Genomic DNA, 16,621 nt, shown 5'->3' on the forward strand with positions numbered 1-16,621 from the left:
TCAGTGGTCCAACACATCAAAAAAGGAAAGACAGTGTGGAAAAGAAATGCATATTATTTACAAGTACTGCATTTATTGCAAAGAACCTGTATATAAGTGGACCCATGCAGTTAGCAGGTCAACCGTATACATAAGAGAGAAAAAGCCAAAAGTTGGTTCTTCGAAAAGACTAGTACGTCGGAACTTTCCTGGAGATCCAGGGGTTAAGACCTCACCGTCCAGGGCAAGGGGTACAGGTTTGATTCCTGCTTGAGGAACAAGATCCCACATGCCCTGGGGCCAAAAACCCAAAGCATAGAACGGCAGCAGTACTGCAACGCATTCAATAAAGACTTAAAAAATGATTCACATAGATTTTTTTCATGACTAATATGTTGGAAAATCCCCAGCAAGCCTAAATGAAGGCTAATGAGGTGAAAAGACCCTCATTAACAATATGAAATGCCACTGCTGTATGAACATGACACAGCAGATTCTATAGAACGGAGGTTGGCAGACTTACTGTAAAGGGTCAGAGGGTGTCTTTGGGCTGCGTTCTGTTGCACACCCTTCTTTGTTTCCCGCTTTTTTCCTTCTAAACTTCTCTTTGAAACTATAAGCAGCATCCTTCGTGTGCGGCGCTGCCCACACCAGCCAGGGGGGCGGAACTGTCTGTGTCAGTTTTCCACTTTCTTCCACAAACATTAGGAAGCTTTTAAGAGGATATTAGTAGTAGATTCATGCCAATAAATGTGAAAATTAGATGAGGCCCATAAGCTTCTACAGAAATGTAACTTAACCAACATCGACGCAAGAAGAGACAGAAATCTGAACCGGGACCTAGCAAACATAAATCTGAAAAACATCATCCGGCAAAAAACTCTTGGCCTGCATGGCTTCACCTGTGTATTACTTCAAATATTTAAGAAGGAAGTCAGCTAATCTTATACAGACTCGGCCAGGTCATTTTATAAAAGGGGCGGCGGTGATTCTCAATTCATTTTATGAGGCCAGATGATTCCGCCAGCAAAAAGGGAAACGTGACCTTAAAGGAAAATTAGAGGGCCCCCTCTCTTGTCCATATGTTACAAAACTCCTAAAGGAAATATGAGCCCATGTGAAAAGCATGGACTTGTCCACATGGCTGGCGATCAGGCACTGGGTCCACCCTCTCGCCTCCTCTGAGGTGGCTTTGAGGAACCTGTGCTGGCACCAGGGCTTCCCAGGTGGCTCAGATGGTAAAAAAATCCGCCTCCAATGCAAGAGACAGGGGTTCAATCCCTGGGTCAGGAAGAGCCCCTGGAGGAGGGCATGGCAACCTACTCCAGTATTCTTGCCTGGAGGATCCCATGGACAGAGGAGACTGGAGGGCTACGGTTCATGGGGTCACACAGAGTCTGAAGCAACTGAGCACACGTGCGCACTCACGCACACACACACACACACACACAGACACACACACACACCCCAGCACCCACAGTGCTTGTGCTGTGTGTGGGTGGGGGGGGGTATGCGTTTAATAGGATTCCCAATGCTCCAGGCTGGAGCTCTGGACAACTGTAGGGGGCAGGGGGCACTCTCTACAGAGCCAGGGGCTCCACGCGCAGAGTCTGGCTGGAGAGGGGTGGCTCCCTTGATTTAGCAACTGCTAGACACCTGTCGGAAAAGGCAATGGCACCCCACTCCAGTACTCTTGCCTGGAAAATCCCATGTATGGAGGAGCCTGGTGGGCTGCAGTCCATGGGGTCACGAAGAGTCAGACACGACTGAGCAACTTCACTTTCACGCACTGGAGAAGAAAATGGCAACCCACTCCAGTGTTCTTGCCTGGAGAATCCCAGGGATGGGGGAGCCTGGTAGGCTGCCGTCTATGGGGTCGCACAGAGTTGGAAACGACTGAAGTGACTTAGCAGCAGCAGCAGCAGACACCTGACATCTCACCTGTCTCTCCCACCTGCGGCCTCCTTCTAGGAAATGAACACTGAGGAGGGTGTCTCAGCTCTGGAAAACCTCTCTCAAAAGGGCAAAAATATCAGGCACTTGAATCCAGGGGTAATAAAAAAGGATCCTATGTCACAAGGTTGAACTTATTCCAGGAACACAAGGTCTTTTAATATTCAAAAGCAAGTTATAACATTAACAAAGCAGAAGAGGAAAACTATATGACCATTTCAATATTTAAACAAAAGGCTTTTTAAATCTTTTTTTTTTTTTTTTGGCCATGCAGCACAGCATGTGGGATCTTAGTTCCCGGACCAGGAATCGAACGTGCATCCCCTGCAGCAGAAGCACAGAGTCTCAATAACTGGGCCACCAGGGAAGTCTGAAAAAGCTTTTGTTCAAATATAACACTTATTTATGGGAAAAAAATACTCAATCTAAGAAAGAAAACTTCCTTCATCTGATAAACTGTATCATACACACACAAAAGCCTTGAGCAAATATCCTACTTAAAGATGAAATATTGATAGCTTCTCCAGAGTTTGGAAAGGAGACAAGTATGAATGAGAAACCCTGGCCAGTACAGTCAGGCAAGAAAGAAAATTAAAAGGGGAAGAACAGGAATAAATAAATAAAGTGGTCATTTTTAGCAGATGACATGACTGTACACAGAGAAAATCCAAAAGAATCTGCAAGCAAACTGTTAGAATAAATAAGTGAATTTAGCTAGGTGGCCAGATTTTTTTTTAAAAAAACAATTTGTTTCTAGATACTAGTAACAAATAATGAAAAAGAGAGAGAGAGAGAGACTTAAATACCATGTGGATTAAGACCAAGAAAATGAATTTCTAGGAATAAATCTAATGAAGGATGGACTGTAAAACTACAAAATATTCCCAAGAAAAATGGAAAAAGATGTAGATAAATGGAGGGACACATCCAATCTTATAGACAGCGGTTCACCTTAGACTAATCTGGAAGGTCAATGAAATCCACCAGCTTCCAAGTGGAATTGTGTGACATTTGACAAACTGGTCCTGAAAGGATACACAAATGCAAAAAAGAGCCAAAGCAAGGGAGCAGTAAGGAGCAAAAACCTGGAAGATTTACACTATATAGACATCAGGAGACTGGGGGCTGGCAGAGACAGATGGAACAGACCCAAGCTCAGAGAGAATTCGTACATTTTACAGACATCTGGGGTCAATACAGGGGAACTGTCTCATTGGTGCAGAAAAGGTGGTCTTCTCAATAGAAAGTGGTAGACTGGCTGGTCATATGAGAAAAAAGTAAATCTTCAGCCCCATGTCACCCACATTAAAAACAACCACACAATTCCAGATATACTACAATGTTGAGACAACTGACTTAGCATGGACAGGTGAGCACATAGCAGCGCTACGTCAAAATTGAATTTCCTGAGTTTTGAACACTGTGTTGTGTTTATGCAAGAGAATATCCCCTGGATAAACAACGCTCAGTATTTTGGAGTAAAAGAGCATAGGATCTTCAACTGTTCTGAAATAGTTCAGGAAAAAAAAAAAAAAGAAAAACAACTACACACGAAAAGTGAAACATGAACAGGATGAAAAGGCAAAAACGACACTGAAAGATGAACCCCCGGGTCAGCAGGTGCCCAACAGGCTACTGGAGAAGAGAGGAGAAATCACTCCAGGAAGAAGAGATGGGGCCAATGCAAAAACAACGCCCAGCTGCAGATGTGACCGGTGATGGGAGTCAAGTCCAACGCTGCAAAGAACAATACTGCACAGGAACCTGGAATGTCAGGTCCGTGAATCAAGGCAAACTGGAAGTGGTCAAACAGGAGATGGCAAGAGTGAACAGACATTTTAGGAATCAGTGAGCTAAAATGGACCAGAACGGGAGAATTTAATTCAGATGACCATCATATCTACTACTGTAGGCAAGATTCCCTTAGAAGAAATGGAGTAGCCATAATAGTCAACAAAAGAGTCCAAAATGCAGTACTTTGGTGCAATCTCAAAAATGACAGAATGAGCTCTGTTCATTTCCACGGCAAACCACTCAATTATCACAGTAATCCAAGTCTATGCCCAGACCACTAATACCAAAGAAGCTCAAGCTGAATGGTTCTATGATGACCTACAAGATCTTCTAGAACTAACACCAAAAAAGATGTCCTTTTCATTATAGGGGACTGGAATGCAAAAGCAGGAAGTCAAGAAACACCTGGAGTAACAGGCAAGTTTGGCCTTGGAGTACAGAATGAAGCAGGGCAAAGGCTAACAGTTGTGCCAAGAGAACGCACTGGTCATAGTAAACACCCTCTTCCAACAACACAAGAGAAGACTCTATACATGGACATCACCAGATGGTCGACACTGAAATCAGATTGATTATATTCTTTGCAGCCAAAGATGGAGAAGCTCTATACAGTCAGCAAAAACAAGATCAGGAGCTGACTGTGGCTCAGACCATGAACTCCTTATTGCCAAATTCAGACTGAAATTGAAGAAAGTAGGGAAAACCACTAGACCATTCAGGTATGACCTAAATCAAATCCCTTACGATTATACAGTGGAAGTGACAAATAGATTCAAGGGACTAGATCTGATAGACAGAGCGCCTGAAGAACTATGGATGGAAGTTCTTGACACTGTACAGGAGGCAGTGATCAAGACCATCCCCAAGAAAAAGAAATGCAAAAAGGCAAAATGATTGTCTGACGAGGCCTTACAAATAGCTGAGAAAAGAAGAGAAGCTAAAGGCAAAGGCGAAAAGGAAAGATATAACCATCTGAATGCAGAGTTCCAAAAAATAGCAAGGAGAGATAAGAAAGTCTTCCTCAGTGATCAATGCAAAGAAATAGAGGAAAACAAGAATGGGAAAGACTAGAGATCTCATCAAGAAAATTAGAGATACCAAGGGAACTTTTCATGCAAGATGGGCTCAATAAAGGACAGAAATGGTATGTATCTAACAGAAGCAGAAGCTATTAAGAAGAGGTGACAAGAATACACAGAAGAACTGTACAAAAAAGATCTTCACGACCCAGATAATCACGATGGTGTGATAACTCACCCAGAGCCAGACATCCTGGAATGTGAAGTCAAGTGGGCCTTAGGAAGCATCACTATGAACAAAGCTAGTGGAGGTGATGGAATTCTAGTTGAGCTATTTCAAATCCTGAAAGATGATGCTGTGAAAGTGCTTCACTCAATATGCCAGCAAGTTTGGAAAAATCAGCAGTGGCCATAGGACTGGAAAAGGTCAGTTTTGATTCCAATCCCAAAGAAAGGCAATGCCAAAGAATGTTCAAACTACTGTACAATTGCACTCATCTCAGTTCAGTTCAGTTCAGTCCAGTTCAGTTGCTCAGTCATGTCTGACTCTTTGTGATCCCATGGACCACATCACGCCAGGCCTCCCTGTCCATTACCAACTCCTGGAGTATCTCACACGCTTGCAAAGTCATGCTGAAAATTCTCCAAGCAAGGCTTCAACAGTACGTGAACCAAGAATTTCCAGATGTTCAAGCTGGATTTAGAAAAGGCAGAAGAACCAGAGATCAAATTGCCAACATCCACTGGATCATCGAAAAAGCAAGAGAGTTCCAGAAAAACATCTACTTCTGCTTTAATGACTACACCAAAGCCTTTGACTGTGTGGATCACAACAAACTGTGGAACATTCTGAAAGAGATGGGAATACCAGACCACCTTACCTGCCTCATGAGAAATCTGTATGCAGGTCAAGAAACAATAGTTAGAACCAGACATGGAACAATGGACTGGTTCCAAATTGGGAAGGGAGTACTGTCAAGGCTATATATCGTCACCCTGCTTATTTAACTTATATGTAGAATACATCATGAGAAATGCCGGGCTGGATGAAGCACAAGCTGGAATCAAGATTGATGGGAGAAATATCAATACTCAGATATGCAGATGACACCACCCTTATGGCAGAAAATGTAGAAGAACTAAAGAGCTTGATGAAAGTGAAAGAGGAGAGTGAAAAAGTTGACTTAAAACTCAACATTCAGAAAACTAAGATCATGGCATCCGGTCCCATCACTTCATGACAAATAGATGGGGAAATAAGGGAAACAGTGACAGACTTTCTTTTCTTGGGCTCCAAAATCACTGCAGATGGTGACTGCAGCCATGAAATTAAAAGCTGTTTGCTCCTTGGAAGAAAAGCTATGACAAATATAGATAGCATATTAAAAAGTAGAGACATTGCTTTGCCAACAAAGGTCTGTCTAGTCAGTTATGGTTTTTCCAGTGGTCATGAATGGATGTGAGAGTTGGACCATAAATAAAGCTGAGTGCTGAAGAACTGATGCTTTTGAACTGCTGTGTTGGAGAAGACTCTTGAGAGTCCCTTGGACTGCAAGGAGATCCAACCAGTCCATCCTAAAGGAAATCAGTCCTGAATATTCATTGGAAGGACTGATGCTGAAGCTAAAGCTCCAATACTTTGGCCACCTGATGTGAAAAACTGACTCAGTGGAAAAGACCCTCATGCTGGGAAAGACTGAAGGCAGGAGGAGAAGGGGGTGACAGAGGATGAGATGGTTGGATGGCATCACCAACTCAATGAATGTGAGTTTGAGCAAGCTCTGGGAGTTGGTGATGGATAAGGAAGCCTGGCGTTCTGCAGTCCATGGGGTTGCAAAGAGTCGGACAGGACTGAGTGACTGAACTGAACTGAAAAAGTCAGAAAGAATGATAAAGCAAATATGGCAAATTCTTAACAGCTAATGAGTCTGAGGAAAATGTATACAGGAGTTCTTTGTACTTTTCTTGAAATATCTCTGTTAAATTTAAAATGATTTCAAATCAGAAAAAAAAAAATTTAAGGGTACATAGAGAATATCACAATGACCATGAGGTAAAGGAAGACTTCTTTAAACATGATATCAAAATTGCCATTGAAAAATAAAAAAAAATAATAAACTTACTACATCAAAATTATATTAAGAAGATGACAAGTTGTAGAGCAGGAGGGAGAAGCTATTTAAAACTTTTAAACTGACAAAAGAGGCCTATCCAAAGTAGACAGAGCTCCCGAGAAGCTGTGAGAAAAGAACAGACAACTCGCTCTACAAATGTGTGGGAAAGGTTTAAATGGGCACTTCACAAAGGAAGGACTTCCCTGGTGGCTCAGATGGTATAGCGTCTGCCTACAGTGTGGGAGACCTGGGTTCGATCCCTGGGTCAGGAAGATCCACTGGAGAAGGAAATGGCAACCCACTCCAGTACTCTTGCCTGGAAAATCTCATGGACGGAAGAGCGTAGTAGGCCACAGTCCATGGGGTCGCAAAGAGTCGGACACCACTGAGCGACTTCACTTCACTTCACATCACAAAGGAAGACGGCCAAACTGCCCAAAGTATGAAAAAGTGCTCAAAGTCATCATTCATTATGGAAATTCCACTTCACTATAAGAGATTCGGGACAACAGATTGCCTGCCAGTGCTCAACATTCATGATGTCCAGCATCTGTTACAAAATTAACAGATACATCAAGAATCACAAAAAAGGGACTTGCCTGGTGGTGCAGAGGCTAAGACTCCACACTCCCAATGCAGGGTGACCAGGTTTGATCTCTTCAGGGAACTAGATTCCACATGCTGCAACTAAGACCCAGCACAGCCAAATTAAAAAAGAGAGAAAGAAAAACAAACCACAGAAAGGAGATCCTAAGGAGGAGAAAAATCAGTAGGCAGAAACAGACTAAGAAATGACAAAGAGGAGGGCATTAACAGGCAAAGACTTTAAACCAGCTAGAAACAATCAGAAAATATTTTTAAAATGTCAAAGCCCAAACTCATGAGGGGAGAAATGTAACATACAAATAAGAACAAAATGGAACCATGAAAAAGATCAGTGACCATGAGGAAATAGCAATGGAAACCCCTCCATCTAAAGCCTAAAGAGAAAAAAGGCTCTACACTAATAAATAAACAAAGCCTAGGGATCTCAGGGGCAAAAGCATGTATAATTGGAGTTATGCGGGGAGAGGCACAAGATAATTGAAGAAATTATGGTATAAGTGCACGTGCCCAAAAAGCTCAACAAACTGTAAGCAGAGATAAAAGCAGCCTAAAAAGAAAAGACACAACTTGTAAAGAGACACACAGAGAAAAATGACTTTGATTTCCTGAGGGGGGAAAAAATGCATTTCAGAAAACAAGAGAATGTCTACTGAAAGCAGAAAGTAATAGTCAACCTAGAATTCTACATCCAGCAAAAATGCCCTTTAAAAATGAAGGTGGCAAGTGTACAGTGAAAGCTAATTTCACTGCATATAAATTATACTCAATAAGGCAGATTTTTAAAAAGGTGATATAAAAACCTCTTTGTAATTTTTTGGGATTCATCACTAGTCCATCACTAGGACTGGAAGAAATGTTAAAGGAAATTCTTTAAGCAGAAGGAAAATGACACCAGATAGAAAGCAATCTATATGAAGTGTAAAGAACTGGATAAGGTAAATATGTGGGCAAATATAATAGTTTTTTTCGTATTTTAAATTTCTTCAAAAGTAAATGAGACATCCACATGAAAAAAATATTCAGAACCTTGACCATATCTCTCACTTTATACAAAAATTAACTCAAAATTGGCCACAGACTAAATGTAAAACCCAAAGCCATAAAACATCTAGAAGAAACTATAGCGGGAACATTTTTTATAATTTTGTTAGGTAAAGACTCAAATACAACACCAAAAGCATGATCTGTAAGATAAATGATTAACCACTTGAACGTCATCAAAAATTTTAAATGTCTATGAAAGACATTATTAAGAGGAAGAAAAGACAAACTACGGTCTGGTGGAAAATGTTTAGAAATCACATATCCAACACAGGATTTTCCTCTGGCAGGTATAAAGAATACACAATATCAACGATACTCAATATTCAAACCACCCAATAAAAAGAGGACAAAGACTCAAAAAGGCACTTGAGCAGAATGGGTATACAGATGGCAAACAAATACACAAACGATGATCCACATCATTAGACATTAGAGAAATACAAATTAAACCTGCAGGGAGACACCATTACAGACCTTGAGGACGGCTTTAAAAAAAAAAGACAAGACAAAACCAAGTGCCGATGAGAACATGGAGCAACAGGAACTCTTGCTCTGCTGGGTGTGATGCAAAGTGACAGAACGATTTCAGACACGTGTTTGGGCAGTTTCTTACAAAGGTAAATGCGTCTTACCATACCACCTATGACCTCACTGCTAGGCTAATTTACCAAATAGAACTGAAAACTGAAGTGTGTGCACAAACCTTTTTCTTTTTGCACGTTTGCAGCAGCTCAATTCATAACCACTAAAAAACAGAAAAAAACCACAGGTCCTTCGACTGGCAAATATTGGGTTGGCAAAAAGTTCATTTGCCAAAAAGTTCATTCCTTCTGTAAGATGTTAAACCCACTGTGGGAGACCTACTCAGCAGTCAAAAAACAAATCAACCAAGAACGCACACAAAAGGAATGAATCTCAAGTGCGTTCTGACTCAGAACACCATACACTGTGTGATTCTACTCATGGGACAAAACCAGACCAGTGGCTGCAGGAGGTGGGGGAGAGGAAGAACAGGCTACAATGGGGGCCTCACAGGGATGAGGATATGTGTGAGGGACACTGCTCTGGGTCTTGATTATGGAGGTGATCACATGACTATATGCATTTGTTTAAACTCAGAGAATAATGTGCCCAAGAGAAGAAATTCTACTCTAAATTGTAAAAGTGACTAAAAGTAGAAAAAAACACAACTGGTCGTTTCAAGTAAAAACAGTAACATTAATAAAGCTTCCCTGATGGCTCAGCAGGTAAAGAATTCCCCTGCAGTACAGGAGACACAGGAGACTAGGGTTCGATTCTTGGGTCAGGAAGATCCCCTGGAGGAGGGCATGGCAACCCACTTCAGTACCCTTACCTGAAAAATCCCATGGACAGAGAAGCCTGGCAGGCTACAGTCCAAAAGGGCGCAAAGAGTCAGACACGACTGAGCACAAGATTCAAAACCGCCTATGAAGAAGTAAAATATTTTACAATTTCTCAAAGAACTAGAGCAGGTAAAAACACACTGACAGGCTGAGCTCCATGGGAGGGGGCAATATACCTGAGAAGGTTGACGGGATAAGTCAAAGATTTGTGCATCGGCTCTAGACAACAAAAGCGTGGTGGGAGTGGAAGGTGACGGCACCTAACGGTAGAGCTAAAGAGGAACTCCAGGAAAATTCCATCAGGAAGTGGTGAAAAGAGGAAAAAAGAAAATATGACTAATAAAAAACTAATGAGATAACAGATCTGACCTTAACCCCCTTGAAAATTACATTAAATGTAAATGGTCTAAAGACGCCCAATAAAAGATGCTAAGACTGGATAAAAAAGCAGATCTCAACCGTGTGCTCGTATATCATGTGAAATAACTGGGCTGGGTGAATCACAAGCTGGAATCAAGATTGCCAGGAGAAATATCAACAACCTCAGATGTGTAGTCGATACCACTCTAAGGGCAGAAAGTGAAGAGGAACTAAAGAGCCTCTTGATGAGGAGGAAAGAGAAGAGTGAAAAAGCTGGCTTGAAAGTCAACATTAGAAAAACTAAAATAATGCCATCCAGTCCCATCACTTCATATCAAATAGAAGGGGAAAAAGAGGAAGCAGTGCCAGATTTTATTTTCGTGGCTCCAAAATCACTGCAGATGATGACTGCAGCCATGAAATTAAAAGACACTTGCTCCTTGGAAGAAAAGCTATCACAAATCTAGACAGCATATTAAAAAGCAGAGACATTACTTTGCTGATAAAGGTCCATCTAGTCAAAGCTATGGTTTTTCTAGTAATCATGTGTAGATGTGAAAGCTGGACTATAAAGAAAGCTGAGCGCCAAAGAATTGATGCTTTTGAACTGTGGTGTTGGAGAAGACTCTTGAGAGTCCCTTGGACTGTACGATCAAACCAGTCAATCCTAAAGGAGATCAACCTTGAATATTTATTGGAAGGACTGATGCCGAAGCTGAAGTTTCTCAATACTTTGGCCACCTGATATGAAGAACCAACTCACTTGAAAAGATCCTGATTCTGGGAAAGATTGAAGGCAAGAGGAAAAGGAGGTGGCAGAGGATGAGACGGTTAAATGGCGTCACTGACCAACAGACATGAGTGAGCAAACTCTGGGAGAAAATGAAGGACAGGAAGGGCTGGTGTGCATGGGGTCACACCCAGACACGACTCAGTGACTGAACAACCACCACCACAGCCATGTGCTGCCCACATGAAATGAGTAAGACACAGGGAGATTAACAGTGTCCTGTCTTGTTGCCTTTTCATCCTGTTCATGGGGCTCTCAAGGCAAGAATACAGAAGTGGTTTACCATTCTCTTCTCCAGTGGACCACGCTCCCTCAGAACTCTCCACCATGACCCGTCCGCCTTGGGTGGTCCTGCACGGCATGGTTCATAGTCTCACTTGAGTTACTGAGATAGTGATGGAAAGGGAAGCCTGGCGTGCTGCAGTCCATGGGGTCTTAAAGAGTCGGATATGACTTAGCAACTGAATAACAACAACAGATTAACAGGAAAAAGATGAAAAGAGCCAACAGCAGGACTAAACATAAGAGGTCTGGCGTGGCTATTTTAACATTTACATAGATCAGAAATGGATAAGTTCCATGAAAGATACAAATTACCGTGGCTTGAAGGGGAGGAAAGAGAAATCTGGATGGTTCTATACCTCAACTAACAGAAGTGAAGTGAAAGTAAAAGTTGCTCAGTGGTGTTCGACTCTTTGCAACCCCATGGACTATACAGTCCATGGAATTCTCCAGGCCAGGATACTGGAGTGGGTGGCCTTTCCCTTCTCCAGGGGATCTTCCCAACCCAGCAATCGAAGCAGGGTCTCCTGCATTGCGGGCAGATTCTTTACCAACTGAGTAGGAAAACTGCAGGCCCAAGTGGGTTCACTGGGGAAAGAGCGCTTAGGACAGAAATAACGTCAAACTTGAACTCTTACAGAAAATAAATGAGAAAGAACCTTAGTGTATCATCCTACAAAACCAGCAAAGACACTACAGGCAGACTATGGATAATTAGCCTTCATAAATGCAAAATTCCTTAAGAAAATACTAGCAAATTAAATACAGCAATATACAAAATGATAACACATAAAATATCAATAACCTCAGATATGCAGATGATACCACCCTTATGGCAGAAAGTGAAGAGGAACTAAAAAGCCTCTTGATGAAAGTGAAAGAGGAGAGTGAAAAAGTTGGCTTAAAACTCAACATTCAGAAAACGAAGATCATGGCATCCGGTCCCATCACATCATGGGAAATAGATGGGGAAACAGTGGAAACAGTGTCAGACTTCATTTTTGGGGGCTCCAAAATCACTGCAGGTGGTGACTGCAGCCATGAAATTAAAAGACGCTTACTCCTTGGAAAGAAAGTTATGACCAACCTAGATAGCATATTCAAAAGCAGAGACATTACTTTGCCACAAAGGTCTGTCTAGTCAAGGCTATGGTTTTTCCAGTGGTCATGTATGGATGTGAGAGTTGGACTGTGAAGAAGGCTGAGCGCCGAAGAATTGATGCTTTTGAAGTGTGGTGTTGGAGAAGACTCTTGAGAGTCCCTTGGACTGCAAGGAGATCCAACCAGTCCATTCTGAAGGAGATCAGCCCTGGGATTTCTTTGGAAGGAATGATGCTAAAGCTGAAACTCCAGTACTTGGGCCACCTCATGCAAAGAGTTGACTCATTGGAAAAGACTCTGATGCTGGGAGGGATTGGGGGAAGGAGAAGAAGCGGACGACAGAGGATGAGATGGCTGGATGGCATCACTGACTCGATGGATGTGAGTGTGAGTGAAGTCCAGGAGTTGGTGATGGACAGGGAGGCCTGGCGTGCTGTGATTCATGGGGTCGCAAAGAGTCAGACACGACTGAGCGACTGAACTGACTGAATGAATGACCAAGTGGGGTTTATCCCAGGAATACAGGGGTGGTTCAACATTTAAAAACTAACTGATGCAATACACCACATCAATAAATTAACGAGAAAACCCAACCATTTCAACAGACGGACAAAAACGTAGTCCCACTTATACAAGGATGTCCACGGCAGCCTGATGAGAAAAGCCGCACACAACCGCCCTTGGTGGCAGGTCCATGGCGTGGGAGAACGACCCAGCAGCTACGAGGCCCAGGCACCCACACTCGGAACCACAGGGATGAATGGATCTCAACATACAGTAAGTGAAAGAAGTCAAGAGTAAGAGATTCCGTTCTGTGCGATCCCCCTTGCGCAGCGGCGACAGTGAGGGGAGCTGCTGTGTGGTGGCCGGGCTGGGGTAGGGGCGACCTGGGTCCACTTTGAGGGGAGCAAACTGTTGCATAGACTTGACTGCGCTGCTTGTCGAATCACAGTGACCAGCCTCATCATCTGTACGCTGGAAACTGGCACATTTTATCTCGTGTAAACACTGACATAAACAGAAGGTGGGAAGGGCAAGGCAGTCTCAGAGTCTTTCTGCTGATGCTACATCTAGACTGGAGTGCGGACAGCCTGACGGTTTAGGTGACGGACAAACGTCCCCAGAGGACAGAAAACAGATCCCAGGCTGCCTGCAGCTGGCGGGGGGTGGGGTGCAGTACCCGCAAAGAGGTGTGAGCGTCCCCAGAGTGACGGACACGTCCTCTCTGATTGTGGTAACGGCCCCACAGCAGGTCTCAAATGGGTACATTTCATACCTGTGTCACTGGGGTACGTAAGTCACATCTCAATAAAACTGGTTTAAGAAGAAATCTCAGGGCATTGGGTGGTGAGGGTTAAACGGGACACCGCAGGGGGCCAGGGAGGCCACCCCTGGAAGCCCTCAGGGGCCAGTCCCAGATGACACTGGGATGGTGGCCGGCCCTCGGGGCAGCCTTTGGGGGCCAGTCCCAGATGACACCGGGGTGCTGGCTGGCCCTCGGGGCAGCCTTTGGGGCGCACAATGGGACAGCCATCTGGTGCTAGCCTCTCTCTCACCTGAGCTGCCAGGATGTTACCTCCAAAGAGAGAGGACCCCAGACCCGGGCAGGGCCCCCCACCCTAGACAGGCTGGGGCGTTTGCTGCACTCTCACGGGGTGATACCCCGCCCCCAGGCCAGGAGGCAGTGTGGGGGCTTGGCAGGGGGCCTGCAGAACCAACCCCGTCTCTCCCTTCTCAGTGGGACCCCCAAGCGAGCGCCTGTGGGTTCTGAGCTGCAGGTGGGAGCAGTGATCACCAGGCAGCCGGGGGTCCTGCTGCAGGGAGGCCCCTCTGTGTAGAGAGGTGGATATCGCAGGCTTGGCCCCCTCAGCCGTAAGATGGGTCAGCGGTCACACTGACCTCCGGAACCTGGGAACAGACATGGAGCCGCGTGCCAGCACCCGCTCCTGAGCGCCGCCGTGTCCACCCTGTGTCCAGGTATGGGGACGGCGGGCAGACCCGGAGGAGGAGCAGAGCCACGCTGGCCCACCAGCAGCGTCCACACGCATCCGCAGGCGGTTCCTGCCCGGAAAAGGGTTAATGTGGAAGCACGTGGCCAGTGCATAAATACCCAGGTGCCCGGGTCTCAATGCCCACAGGGAGCACCCCTGCCTGCTGACTCAACACCTGCGCAGTGAGGGTGGGGTGGGCCTGCAGGCCAGAAGGTGGTCAGACCGCAGAGAACAGGGGAGGGGCCCAGGGTGGCCTGGGTCCCCATCTGTGGCTCATCCCCCACCTCTCTGTGTCCCCCGACGGGGATGTGGATGAACCAACCAGGGCATCTCCCTGACAGACAGCGGTGCAGGACCTGCCCGGGATGGAGGAGACACACGGGCTGGGAACAGGAACCTAGAGGGGGCTGCTGGAGAACTGAGATGCTTTTGCTCATCTGTAACGCTCCATTCCTCGACTTCTACAAGCAGGGGGCCCAGCGAGCAGGGGCTGCCAGTGGCTCTTCATGGGGATGAGGCTGGGGCTTCAGTCTCTGGCTCCTTCACGGCCCTGCATGCAGGGTGCTGGTCAGAAGACCCCTGAAGGTCACTCAGACCACCCTCTCCCTTGGCCAGGAGGGAGAAGGGACTCCAGAGAGCCCGAAAGCTCCAAGAGTTCACCTTTGAACACTCCAGATTCCACCAGCTCGGAGCCCTGCCTGCCTTTGTCCGGGTGCCAGGAGAGGGGCATCTGGCTATCGAGCAGCCCATAGTGGGTGTGAGGACATCGCCCGCCCAGACTCGGCCAGTGCACAACGGGAGCCTGGGGTCCAGGAAGCCAGCACCCAAGGAGCAGCCTGCCACTGGGGATGGGCCCTCTCCGCCTGCCCGGCCCCCGTGGACCCTCCCCCACAACCCTCTTCCCAGTGTGCCTGGCACCCAGCGATGCCAGCCACGTCACTGCCGATAACCTAGATTTTAACCAAGAAATCACACCCCCACCCTCCCTGCCCCACTTATGGGCTCATCGAGGAGAACACCCAGACCGGAGCCTCGCAGGTCAGCTGGAGGCAGGGCCGCTCCCAGGCCCACTGTCCCTCCAGTCTCCCAGCTTGCCATCACCACCCTGTCCACCTTCAACACCCCCAGGGGCGTGGGGTAAGGGGCTCCAGGGGCTGCGGAACACAGGCACACAGGACTTGCTGAGCCGTGCCCACCCCGGAGGACTTGGCATGTGGTCTTGGTGGGAGAGGGGCTGGGGAGAGGGCCCTGGCACAGTCAAGGCCGTGGGGCAGCTCGGTCTCCCAAGCCCTCCCCGGGCTGTCCACAGCCACTGTCCCTTGCCCTCTTGGAAAATCCCAGATCACAGGAGACGGCCAGGCTTGTGCACCCAGAGCAGCAGGTGCCCCCAGACGAGCTACCGCCCTGCCCGCACACCAGCACCACCCTCAGCACCCTGTCCCGCCTCTCCCTGTCTCCGACTCATCAATGCCTGAGGCTGCACGGCGGGATGGACTGGCGGGGAAGACCCTGGGGAGGCAGCTGTACCAGGGCCCCTCTTGGTTTGGCACCGCACCTCCAAGGACCACAGGCAGGCAGCCCCGCCCTGGGCCCTCGGCAGGCTTGGCCCTGACCCCTCCGCTGCGCCCTGTCCTGCAGCCAGCATTTGTGGTGGGGGGCGGTCATTAGAGGCTGCACATCCCGGGGAAGGGGCTTGGGAGCCACCCCAGCTCCCTCTGGGCACCGCCTGGGGCCTGCTGGGGCGGGAGTGGGCAGAGGGAGCCTGAGCCTGTGGGTTTCCTGGGGTCAGGAGCACCAAGCCCTACCCTCCACCACGAAGAGGAAAACCCTGTCCAGACAGAGGCGGTCTGTGTGCTAACATCCTGCAGGACTCACACAAACATGACAAAAACGTGTTCAAATAAAGTACTGCACTCCAGGGAAGACGACACCCCAGCCCACGGGAGCGGTCCAGGGGCACCGCCACCCCTGCAGCTCTGAAAGAGACCCCGGGAGGCGCCCAGGTGGGCCAGACCAGAGCCGAGACCCAGCCACCCCGTCCTCGGCCGCTGGGGACCGGCTGTCCCAAGGGCCTGAGTTGGCCGGTGCTCCCGGCTCCCTGTCCCCGTTCCCCTAGGACGGATGGACCTGTGCCTGCCTGGAGGTGGAGGAGTGGAAGGCGGCGGGCGAGGGGGAGGGGGAGCGGACAGTGTCGGCCCCATTGGGGCGTGAGGGCACGGCAGTC

At 46.9% G+C, this 16,621-nt stretch overlaps 1 protein-coding gene across 2 annotated transcripts in view; it reads right to left on the bottom strand.

The window, feature by feature from the left end:
- NACC2 (NACC family member 2) overlaps nucleotides 1-16,621 on the bottom strand; it is an 83,634-nt gene that overhangs the window by 20,557 nt on the left and 46,456 nt on the right. The gene's annotated exons all lie outside the window — the stretch shown is intronic.

The sequence above is a fragment of the Bubalus bubalis genome, chromosome 12 (assembly GCF_019923935.1).
Source record: "Bubalus bubalis isolate 160015118507 breed Murrah chromosome 12, NDDB_SH_1, whole genome shotgun sequence".
Taxonomy (NCBI): domain Eukaryota; kingdom Metazoa; phylum Chordata; class Mammalia; order Artiodactyla; family Bovidae; genus Bubalus; species Bubalus bubalis.